Genomic DNA, 12,361 nt, shown 5'->3' with positions numbered 1-12,361 from the left:
GGTACTTAACTGATCAGCTAGTAAGCCATAGAGCTGATCATACAAAGGTAGAACTTCATTCAAAAGCCTATCCAACTCCTCTGGAGAGAAGGCAGAGGCTCTTTCACCTATTGGACATTGCATGATTGCTGTCAGAGGTGGCGCACAGGAGACAAAGTGGTGGAGGTGTTGCTTGCAGCAGTGTTAGGAATCAAGTGACTGATTTTGCATGACAAAGGGTACATGTATCACGCGTATGCGGTCATCACACCTGGTGGACACAGCCATTGGGCCGCGATCACCACAGGCAAAAATGTGTAGCATATGGCTGTGTCTGCCGCGGTCCGTACAGCCCATGGCCTGGACCACTTCCACCGGTGGACGCAGGTGGTTTCTGATGTTCAGTGGAGTAGGTCAGGCATACAGCATTTAGGCAGTTTGAAATACTGTACATGGCCCTGTTAAATGTGTCACAGCAACAATATAAGTTTAGGATCATCACAGATATCCTAAATCTATCTTGCTGGGTAGGTCTAACTGCACAACCACTATTGTAGTTTGTTGCCGGGCTCAGATGGCATATGATGACAGTGCGCGTCTGCTACTGCTGATGGTAGTTTTGGAAGTCAGAAAAGACTGTCAGGTTTTGAGGGGCAAATGAGTAGCAGACAGTTGGGTGTCATCGGAAAATATGTTGTTGACACATGTGTTCACAACCGTGGGAGTCACAATTGACTCTTTTGTAGTTGACACCTGTGATGTGTACTGGGTGTAATGCATTTCTACTCAGAAATGCTTTGTCACATGTTTTGTTGGTATGAGTCATGTATGTTGCTGTGGACACAGTGACTAATGTTCCAAGTCATGCTTATTCACACATAGGTAGCCTTGGTGATGGAGAATGGGACAGCCTACTGTCTACCTTCCATTGCCAGACCTTCAGACCCTGGAGAAATGCCACATCACCCAGCTCTACCATCGAAATAGGCAAACAATAGTGCATTTATGCCATCAGTTGGAGCCAAATCTGATGCCAACTAACAGTAATCCATACTGCATACCACCCATTGCTCAAGTCATGTCAGTATGTTCAGTCTGGTATTGAGAGATTTCCAATAAGCAATGTTGAAACATGTTGATGGCTATGCCAAGTTCCCACAACTTGAGAATTTAGTCAGTATGAAGGCTGACATCTATGGTGTTACCTGCCTCTCACATAGTGGGAGCCATTGATGGTACACATGTTGTCTTGGTGCCACTGCAAAAAGAACAGTTGATGGACAGAATGTAGAGCAAATCAAACATTCACCCCAGTCACAGATCTGGGTTTAATCCATCAGTTTTTTTGCTCACCATGCCATTCCAGTTTGGACCCAGTCATATGCAAATCCGTCTTGACCCTGTTCCCCATGGGAACAGTCCAGCCCGAACTGCCAGACCAGGTCCTCCCTGGACCAGAAACAAGCAACCTGGGACCGGTTTCAGGGTATCACCCCTCTTCAGCCAGGCTAGCTTGAATCTGGGGGCATAGTGAGCACGAGACCCACGTCTGGGCATACCCATCCCACTTGCGGCGACAAACACAAAACGAACAGTTGATGGACGGAATGTAGAACAAATCAAACATTCACCCCCAGTCACAGATCTGGGTTTAATCCATCAGTTTTTTTTGCTCACCATGCCATTCCAGTTTGGACCCAGTCATATGCAAATCAGTCTTGACCCTGTTCGCCAAGGGAACAGTGCAGCCCGAACTGCCAGACCAGGTCCTCCCTGGACACAGAACCAAGCATCCTGGGACCACTGCAGATCATTGAACAAGTCAATCTCAGCAGTAAAAACCTCCATTCCATTAACGTGCAAGTTTTCTGGTGGATCTCTACATCCCAAACGTCTGTGACCGTTTTCCTGGATCAGCCCATGGTTCCTTTATAATGCAGAACAGCATAATACCTCAAATGATGTCACAACTGCAACCAGAGAGGGCCTGGTTGGTTGGTAAGTCACGTCTGTCCTCATTGTCTGTAAGCAATGTCAGGTGCTACAATCTTGAAGTCAGTGACTCGTTGTTACACTTATGTCCCATTCCTTAACAGGTGACTCAGCAGATCCAAACTGTGCTTGGTTATTGACGCTGCTTAGGAATCCAACTACGCCAGGGGATGTCAATTTTAATGAGGCCCATGGAAGAACATGCATGCAGTGGAGCAGGCTTTTCGGCTGCTAAGCACCAGATTTCACTGTCTGACCAGGACTGGGGCAACTCTCCTCTACTCACCTGGGAAAGTGTGTGAAATCACTGTGGCATGCTGCATGCTCTATAACATCACCCTTCGGAGGAATATACCATATATCACAGACAATGGGGAGCCTGCAGTGCCACTGAATGAGAATCATAAAATGCTAACTGAAGATGACAATGATGAAGAGGAATGAGATGACTTGGGAGAGGATCTCACCCACAGCTACTTCTCATGAGTGTAAGTATGTCATGTGATGTCATGACTGTGATGCTACAATGAACTGTAGTTGTGAGAATGTGTGAAGGTTAGTTTTGGGGCAAAGTTAGGGAGCTGATGCTTTGCTAAAATCAGCCAAAGACTGTTTGATGAAATAGTTTTTGACATGTCCCAACCTTGATGATGTTGCTTTGTTTTTGTCAGGTTTCGTGCAATGTAATTTGTTTTCCAGATGCTTGCTATGTGACTTGACGTGTGTCCTATGCATGCTTTCAAGCCTATACTCCTTGTTTTGTTCTTTGTACAGGCACCTTCATCATGAGATCTTCATGTGGGCATTTCAGAGCTAAAACATTGGCCGGTATGTGATGCTGTTCTGACATGCTAAGTGGACATAGATTGTTCCAGGTAATGTAAGTCACAGAGCTTTGGTGTAGGAGACCTGTGCCAAGAAAGCTTGCACAGTGTTTGGATGGAAGTTCAGAAGTGCAAATTGGACTTGTTTTGTATCCTGTGGTAGTCCTGATGCATCATATGTGTCATCATGTGGCCAAAAAATGTGTAGCCCTAGACCACGACCAAGTCAGTTCAATTTTACATTGGGTAATCACTTTTTTGCCTGGCCTGTATATAGATGTAGGTGTGTTTAATCATTGTAAGCCACAGTGCCTATGCCAAGACATTGACATATATTTGTGTCATACCACCAGATGCCTGAGCACTGGATTCTAATGACCCTGTGATTAGAAACTGTTGTACTGACACCTATCTGAATCTTGGATTATGTGATGTTGGATTACTTTAGTGTAGTATGTGATAAGGCTCAAGTTGGTGAAATGAACCACTTCAAAGTTTACCAATTCTACTGAACAATGTCTGGCAAATCCCTTCCTTCCATGGTCTGGAGGTCTGTACCTGTAAATATGTTTATTTACTCAATATCCGTCAATCATATGTGATTTTCAATAATTCAGACATATTGACAGCCAATGTGCTGAACACTGTAATACAATTTTTAGTTTGACCAGACACTTGTGTGTATGTGTTTGTGTGGGATGGTTGTAATCCTCAGCGGGACACTGTGTACATGCAACATATCCTATCTTGAAAAAGTACCTTGGATCATCATCATATGGTTCACATGGTCTGACATATGTACATGGCTAAATGTGGACTTAAAATCAGCAGAAAATGAGTCAGTGATGGGTGTTTTTATTGTGAAGCTACGAGTAACAAAAGATATGTGTGACACAACTGTACAAAAAAAGATATGTGGGAGGGGGTCAGTCATGGTTAAAAAAATCACTGGAGTATATGCCACACCATTGGAAGTCAAAGTCTGGAATACTCCTAGCATTGGAAATAAAAGGTGGCTCAGCATCAGTCCACAGAGTGAAGGTGTGACACACAAAGAGGACCTTAAGGACGAGGATCATTGCTGCCAGTAGTGGGTGTCTTGCCATCCACAACTCCTGGTTGTTCCTCTATCAGGGCCTCCATTTCTGTGACTGACACCAATGTACATGAGCCTGGTGTTGGTGAGCCAAAGGAAGGGGAAGATTGGTTTTGAAAATCCTTACTCAGGGTTGTGTGTATGTCCCTCAGCAACCCTGTTAGGGAGGCCATGTTGGAACTATGGGCCTCCATTTGTTGACACATGTCCCTGTGTAGCTGCTTGATTTCCCAGGTTTCGGTCAACACCTGGCCAACCACGCCTTGGGACTCCTGATAGACCCCGACGACGTGGCTGATGGTGTCCTGCCACAACAGTAGCCCCACTGGCCTCACTCTGTTGGCCCACAGCGTCCCTCCCATGCATCCTACCTCCATGAGACTGCATGATTGGCACAGGGTGCCCTCTCCAACTGGGTCCTGGACCCTCAGTGTCTGCACCTCAGAATCCAGAACAGGGAACACAAGATGGTGGACACTGTGCTAGGTACTCATGTCAGGGGCAAATGGTTGCCTCTAATGAAGATGCAACAGGGCTGGGTGGTGATGTTGTGGGTACAGTGAGACTCACTGTTGCTGTCTGACCAGGTAGCCCTGATGTGCCAGGACCTTCCTCCACATCCACAAGTGCAGGAGTGTTGTCGTCATAGAGGGCTTAATCCTTAGGTCTTAGGGGCATATTTGTAATGCCCTAGCGCAACCTTGTGCCACATTAACGTTATTATTTTTTATGTTAATGTGGCCCATCGAGGCTGAAATCCCACAACCTATTTACAGAGTGGCACAATACATGCATTGCATCATTCTGTAACCCTTTGTGCTACAATATGACTTCGCCAGGCATAATGTATCCAAAAGGGGCGTTCTCCCGTTAGGGGCACCGGAAAAATGACATAAGGAAATCTCATAGATAGCCCTTTTTTACGGCACTTTTGACACCTGCTCAAGAGCAGGCGTTAAAAGAGGGCTTCCATTCCTTAGAATGTACTCTGCAAGAGTAGCGCCAATATTTTGGTGCTACTCATGCAGAGTACATCAACAGCATCAAAATAATTACGCTATTGCCACCTAGCCTGCACCATTGTGTGCTGTATTTTAAATACAGCACACACATGGTGGTGGTAGTGGGGTGCTAAGGTATGGAGGGAAACTGGCGGTGCACTAGGTGCAGCGCCACTTTCCATAAATCTCGCCCCTAGTCTGTTCTGTTGCCTATGTGTGCCCACTTGCAGATCTTCCTGTTAATGAAACACATACATTGTTACTGGTTGAAATGTGACACCTACTTCCAAAGGTTTTGTGTTATAGTAAACAGATACCTTGGATATAGTTAACTTGCAGGTAATCCAACTGTGCCAAGTTACCATGGTATTGGGTGATTTGACATAACGTGTGAAGCATGCCAAACCTATTTCACTCAAGCGGCTGCTGAGATGTGCAGATCAGTTGCACTTGGTAAGATGGCCTAGAAATGAAATGTTACCAGCAGTGCAGCCAACATAGTGAAGAGGCAAAATATGGCTTTGACCATTTGAAAGCCTAGTTGAGTGGGATGCAGACAAGCCCAAGACTTTGTTGTATATGTGATCGGAGTCATCATGTGCACAGTACTGTGGCAATGTTTCTGCTGCCAATACCAATCTGGTCATGCATCTTGAAGCCTTTGGAATACTTGTTGTACACACTGGGTAAGGTGTAATTCCTGTCCTCAATAGTTTAATCTTGGATTAGCAGGTCAAGATTGAGCTAGGTTGACAGACACATCTCTGAGAGGAGCATGATCTGTATCTTGTTCACTCCCAGGTGAGTAAATTTCAATTGAGAGTTAGCAAACCAGGGTATTTGGGCAAGTGCACACTGTGCTGTTGGTTGGAGTAAGAGGAACAAGGCCTCCTGGGAGTTTTAGTCAGGTAACTCCCTCTACTATACACACTATACATATGGTATCCTCTCAGGTGAGTACTTCTATTGAGAGTGAAGACACAGGGGTTATTGGGCAAGTGACCACTGAGCTGCTGTTTGGGGTTACAGAAACAGGGCCTCCTTGGAGCTTCAGTCAGGTCACTCCCTTTACTTCCCAATACTTGACAAATAGTATACTCCGAGGTGAGTAACTGAGAGTTAGCGAACAAGGGTATTTGGGCAAGTGCACACTGCTGTTGGGTGGAGTTAGAGAAACAGAGCTTCCTGGGAGTTGCAGTCAGGTCACTCCCTCTTCTCTCCAACACTTGACAAATGTTGAGTGTTACATTTCTGTATGCAGGTTGCATTTAGGTTGGAGCATACATTCACAATTTTGGGACATACCATGAATACTGGAATGTGTCTTTGATATTGTGAGATTTACAGGCACTGTTTTGACATATGGCCTCAGTAGCTGTGATGGTCCAATAATACAATCTGACAGTGCTAAAATTCAGATAATCTGGGTGTTGAATTGTGTTGAGATACATGAACAAGACAGTGGCAACAGCTAATTGTGAGCATGCATGACATTGTAGTTTTGTGGCATTCTGTGTGTTGTAACTTACCCGACTCCACTCCTCCAGGTGTTCCTGTTAAGCCCACAGAATGCAGGATGGCCAAGACCTTCTCCTCCCTGGGAAAAAGTCTTAATGGGACACTGAGAGGGCCACCACCAGTTGTACTGGCCTCCAGCTGCTGCTTGGAGACCAGAGAATTGATCTTGCCCCTGAGATCATTCCACCTCTTCCTAATGTTCTCTTTTGTGTGCAGGGCGGAGCCTACAGCATTCACTCTGTTGACTATCATGTCCCGCATTTCCATTTCCTACTGAGAGAAGTGTACTGGACTTGGGCTCCAAACACTTGTGTCTCTACTCCAATGATTTCATGCACCATGACTCTCAACTCATCGTCCGAGAAAGGGGGATTTTTTAATGTCACATGGTGGAAAAAAATGGGTGACAGGGACGTACTTGACAGGAGAAGTGCACTAGGGAGTGAATGGACAAAAGTGTCTGCAAGGTGTTCTATGGGATGGTGGAAAACGGGGAGTCTCATCTATCTAAAAATCAAAAAATGTTGGTCGTGGTCCTTTAGCTATGTGTGGAAATGCAAAGGAGTGTGGTCTGTGAAGGAGTGTGTTTTATAGTGTGATTTGTAGGTGTGTCCACAGGACCAATGTGTGTCATATTTTGTGTTTTTGATTTCATCCAATGTACACTTGTCTGTTACTTTGCTGAAAGTAGACCACCATTGGTTGACTACCTCCAGGAGATTGCCACGGCTACGGTGTGTTTGTAATAGGCTTGGTGGTTGGGCGTGGCTCTGACAGCACTGGAAGTTAGTCCGCCTAGATACAAGCCTCCATGCTGCTGGAGGGTTGCCCTTTTTGCTTGGCGGGCGCGGTCCTGCCTGTTTGCATCATAATACAGCAGTCTGACGACCACTGGTGCAGTGGTCTTTTTCGGACCGCCAATTTGGTGGACTGGCGGTTCTGCCACCAAACTCATAATCGGGCCTTAAGTCTTTAACATCTAAACAAACCAATGATAAACTTTGTTCAAATCAAGTAGAGAAAAGACCTTGGCACCACTCAATTGCATTATCATGTCATCAATACGTATCCCTGGATGTTGTTCTTGTTCATTTGCTTTGTTTGCCTGACACATGTCAACGCAAATGTTCACAGTTCCTTCAGTGTCATTTTTGGGCTCTACTACTATGTGAGAAACCCATGGTGTTGGACCAGTGGAAAGCCCAGTAATATCATGCTTAATTACTGAATCAAGTTATTTTTCAACAACTTCTTGTAAATGAAAAGCAATTTCTTTATGTATCAAGATGGACATCCTCACAAACATGCAGCTTAACTTTCATAGTCTTTAACTTTACTAAACCAAGAAAAAACAATATAAATTAACTATTTTGTGATGAGCATTCAGGAACTTACCTCTGTACCTTGAAGCTCATTGATCAGTGTTTGTATATTTTTGTTCTATAATGTTCCATTGTTGCTACAAATCAACCTTGACTCCTCAAGGGCGTTGATGCAGCCCAAGTATACACTTTGGTCTTCAACATCTTAAGCCCTGGTAATAGAGAAAGTTCACTGTATTTCTCTGCAGGCATTATACTTATTGATGCACCACTGTCAATAATGAAAGGTATTGAACATCCATTTATTTTCAATGTAATTCTTGGACAGTGTTTGTATGATTTTGTTGCTTTGGCATGTGGACTTTTATTCGACTGACATCTTTCTTGATATGCGACCAGTCTGAAATGTGCACATTTTTTTGAGGTAATAATTGACATGGCACAATCACTTTCTTCACTTTCACTTATTATTGAGGCGGGAGAACTGTTTGATGATGATTTAGATGACAAACAACTTTCTTTAGGATCTATTTGCCTCAACTGATGTCGCTGCTTAGCCTTGGGTGTGTGCGCAGAATGTTGCTTCTGGTACATTCTGGCTGCCATTTTGTCTTTGCTCTGTGACACACTTAGTTTTTCCTTTAATTTATACATCGTCACAAAATGGCTCACTTTAGTACAGATGCTGCATATCTGTCCAATGGCTGGACGCTTTCCTTTGTGTGGTAATGAAAATCCACATCTGAAACACAACTTTTTTTTTATGGGTAGACCTCACTTTGTGTCCTTCAGTCTTTTGTTTTGGATTACCTTTTACACTCATGACCGACTCGCTCTGGGCATCTCCAGCCTCCATGTCAGCAGCTTGTTTTTTCAGCACGTTTCTCAGCTCTGACAGCCATCAACACTCACTCGCGACTAAGACTTTCTCTCAGCATTCATTGTCTGAATGGATCAGACACGCGGCAATAGATAACTCTAAGCCACATGGTTTTTTCATTGTTAAAGTCAATGAGCTTACAGTATGTAATGACTGTGTTGAGTTATTCCACAAATTCATTGATTGGTTCACAAACTCTTTGACACTCTTGAAGTAAAATGTGTTGTTCATAATTAATGTTTGTAACTGTATTGAGCTTGAGATTTGATGCATTCTTAATCTGATAGTATGTGACTTCTTTGTCAGTTCTTTGGATTTTCTTTATGACTTGTCTTACACCATCACCATCAAGAGTTTTTAGATATTTGATCATCTTTCTGTTATACATCTCTTCAAGTGCATCCATGAAATCTTCGAATGTCTCTATCCAGGCAGTCCATCATATTTTACTATTCAGCAGTATCGAAAGGTGGTGGTGGTGGTGGTTTCAGGAAGGTGGCAGCATTGTAACTGTTCATGGAACTGGCTGACGTTGAGGGAGGAGCTCTGTCAGATTATGTTAGCTGTCTCTGGGAATCTGCATCATCACTGAGGCTCGACGATAGTTCAGCCTCCAGGTCTATGAAGTTTTGATCTTCTTTTTGGTCTCTATCAGAGCTCCATCACTCATGGAGATGTCTGGAGTTGTTCTGAGCTGCCACCTGGCAGCTTTGATGGTGTGTTGCTTCAGGTATTAGACAGCTCAGTAAGCACTACCCCAGTGCTTCTGCTTGGGTCTGCCCACCTAGGGCTGAGGTAGTAATGTTCCACTTATCAAGACGCAGGCAAGAGTAGTAGCAGTATGTTTCCTTATTTACTTGTTCTGTCAGTATTTGTAATAATATAGAGCAAATTATGATTGTATTTAACTGCACTTTACAAGCCTGGTTGTATGCGCCTTTGGCGTTAATGCTTCATACAATGAATAACTGTATTTTGCCTGGCAGCTCGGTACCCTGTTGTATGATCTTGGTCGTAGCTTCTTGACCAACGCTGCATAAACTTCTTAGTAAAGCTTCCTTTCGATTCACACACTTCACACCGACAGGAGCTGCGATTAGACTCCACATACACTAACTGTCGCCTCTGCACTTCGATGAAGGCACGTGTGACACTCACAAGACGTTTGCTTGGATGACGTCAAACTCTGTAGGAGAGCACTTTCTTCTTCAGGCGACTTATCCCCTACCTTGTCACCAGTTGTAGTATCTTCCCCAGCCTGGTTATCCACCAATGATTGCACTACACACAGAGTTGTAAATCATACATCTTTATTCCTCTGTGCACCTGTGATCGCCAACATTCTAAACCCAGCTTTCATTCCATTCCATTCCAGTTATTACATCACACTGATGTGGAGTCTGCTGGGAGTCAGAAAGGTTCTGCTGTCAATCATACAAGACTCTACAGGAATTACCTTCAGAAATTAAAAGAAATGGGGTTCATGGAAGATTCTTTACGGGTGGATACTCATCTCATGAGTTCTCAGGCAACTTTGGAAAGTTAGTTGAATTCCTAGAGCACTATGAAAATATTGGTGTGCCGAAAAACACATTATTTTAAAACCAGGCTTGCAGAAGCATAGTGTGCTTGTCTAGCCTGTTCAATGCTAACCATTTCGCTCAATGGCATTTAGGTTTCATTAAGTTAAACAATAATCTTTATTTGTGATGCCTCTATCCTTACTTCACAACATCTCTTCAACTTTAACCATTCTCTTTACTGCCTCCTCAATACCATTTCACTGCTCTCTCTCTACCTTTCTGTACATCTCAGTGTTCTCTATCTTAATTCTCTCTACCCCACCTTTGACTACTTCACCTTTCATTGCCTCTTTGTCATAACCTCCCCCCTCTCTTTCTCAGTCTCTCTCTTTCTCTCTCATTTTTTAGGTTACTTCTGTCTTACATCTCAATTCTTCCTCAACTCTCTAAATGACCATCTCTCTTCACTTCAGTGCTCTGTTTGCATCTCACCTCCCTGAGTCTCTCCTCTATCTATTTCACCTCACTGTCTACCGCATCTTTGTTTCTACCTCTCTTCTTTAATGCTTTTCTATCTCTCTATCTATTTATACCTCAACTCTCTAGCTCTATGCCACAACTCACCATTTTCTCATTTGTCTACCTCATATCTCTTTCACTACCTCATGTCTCTCTACACCACCGCTCTGTCTCTCCCTTACACACACTCTACCTAACCCAAATTTCACTCACCATTTACTTCTCAAACATCTCCATATCTCGCACTATCATTGTTCCTTTTATATCACCTCTCAAACTTTTTGTCTAGCTTTTTCTCAGGCATTACTTCATCTTTCTCTAAATCATCTCTCTCTGCTTCAGCCTGCTTCTCTACTTCCACACCTTATCTGTCTTTCTACCCTTCCCATCTGTCTCTAGCTTTCTCTCTTTCTCATACTCTCTTTACCTGACCAGTCTTCTTATTTTACCCCTTTTGTTATCTCACCACTCTATCGCTACTTCTATCCCAACTCACTTCTCTAGCAGTCTACCTCTACCTCTTTGTAAGTCACCTCTCCATCTATCCTACCTCTCTTTACTTCTCACCCATCAATGTAAGCTACCCTTCTCCATACATTACCTTACCAATATCGCTTTCCATCTCTTTGCCTCGCTGTAAATTCTCATTTATCTCTCTGCTTCTCTTTCTTTACCTCTGTCTTTCTTGTTCTACCTCACTTCATTTTTTCTCTCTGTACCTCACATATCTCTCTCTACCTCTTTTATCCCTCCCTTCTCACACAAGTTCACCTCTTTTGAGGTGTGATTCCTTTTAGCTCTCTGTATTCTTCTGTCTCCTGCTCCTCCTGTCTTTCTTATGCTTCATATTCAGAGGTCACCCTCTAGCCAGAGAATTTATTGAGTACAAAGGAAGAAGGGGGAAGGAAGGAGGTGAGATTTAAGGAGAAAATGATCGGATTTACCCAATAGAGTAGTAAAGATCCTTGAATGAGTGGTTTGAATGTCAGTTGTGAAGGAGGCTTTATTTGTGATTAACGGATACATAGCAACTTATCGCTAGGTGTACATTTCCTAGTTTAAAATACTGCACAAAACATCCACCAAGTCACTTTTACTGGTTGCAAATTGAAAATACTTTTTACGTGCTTTCTATTTGGCTGTGCAGCTGGAGCTGTGTGCTTCATGTTGGGATTGGGAGACCTCAGGCATCTTGATGACAGGAGGATGCTATACATATCCTACTGACATAGCGAGATTGGGATTCTTTCATCCACGTTCCTACTGTCTTTGGGGCAGAGCTCTGATGACAGCTCCCTCTAATAAACTGAGCACCTCTGAATATTTGCTTAGAAACTTCATGTATTCAACAACCTCTTAAGCAGTGCAGGGTGTGGACTGTGGGCAGGGCTTCTGGGTCATGAGTGGGAAACTTGATGCGTGCCAGCTAAAACAGGGAAACACCCGGAACAACGACTTCTAAACCACAAAGTCGTGGAAAACGAAAGCGAAACAATGGTTTAGTTTTCCACGACTTACTGGTTTTCGTGCCTTAACCACGCATGTGTGAATCATGTGCATGCGTGGTTAAGGCACAGAAGAAGGGAGTCGGCGCGGTGAAGGAGGTGGTAAGTTGGTCTGGGACTGGGGCTGTTTTTTCGGGGGTGGGGGTCAGGGTTTAGGTTTTAGGGGTGGGTTGGGGTGCTTTATGTTTTAGGGGGGTGGGGA

This window comes from Pleurodeles waltl, chromosome 10 (genome assembly GCF_031143425.1).
Source record: "Pleurodeles waltl isolate 20211129_DDA chromosome 10, aPleWal1.hap1.20221129, whole genome shotgun sequence".
NCBI lineage: Eukaryota > Metazoa > Chordata > Amphibia > Caudata > Salamandridae > Pleurodeles > Pleurodeles waltl.
This window is presented reverse-complemented; position numbering follows the sequence as displayed.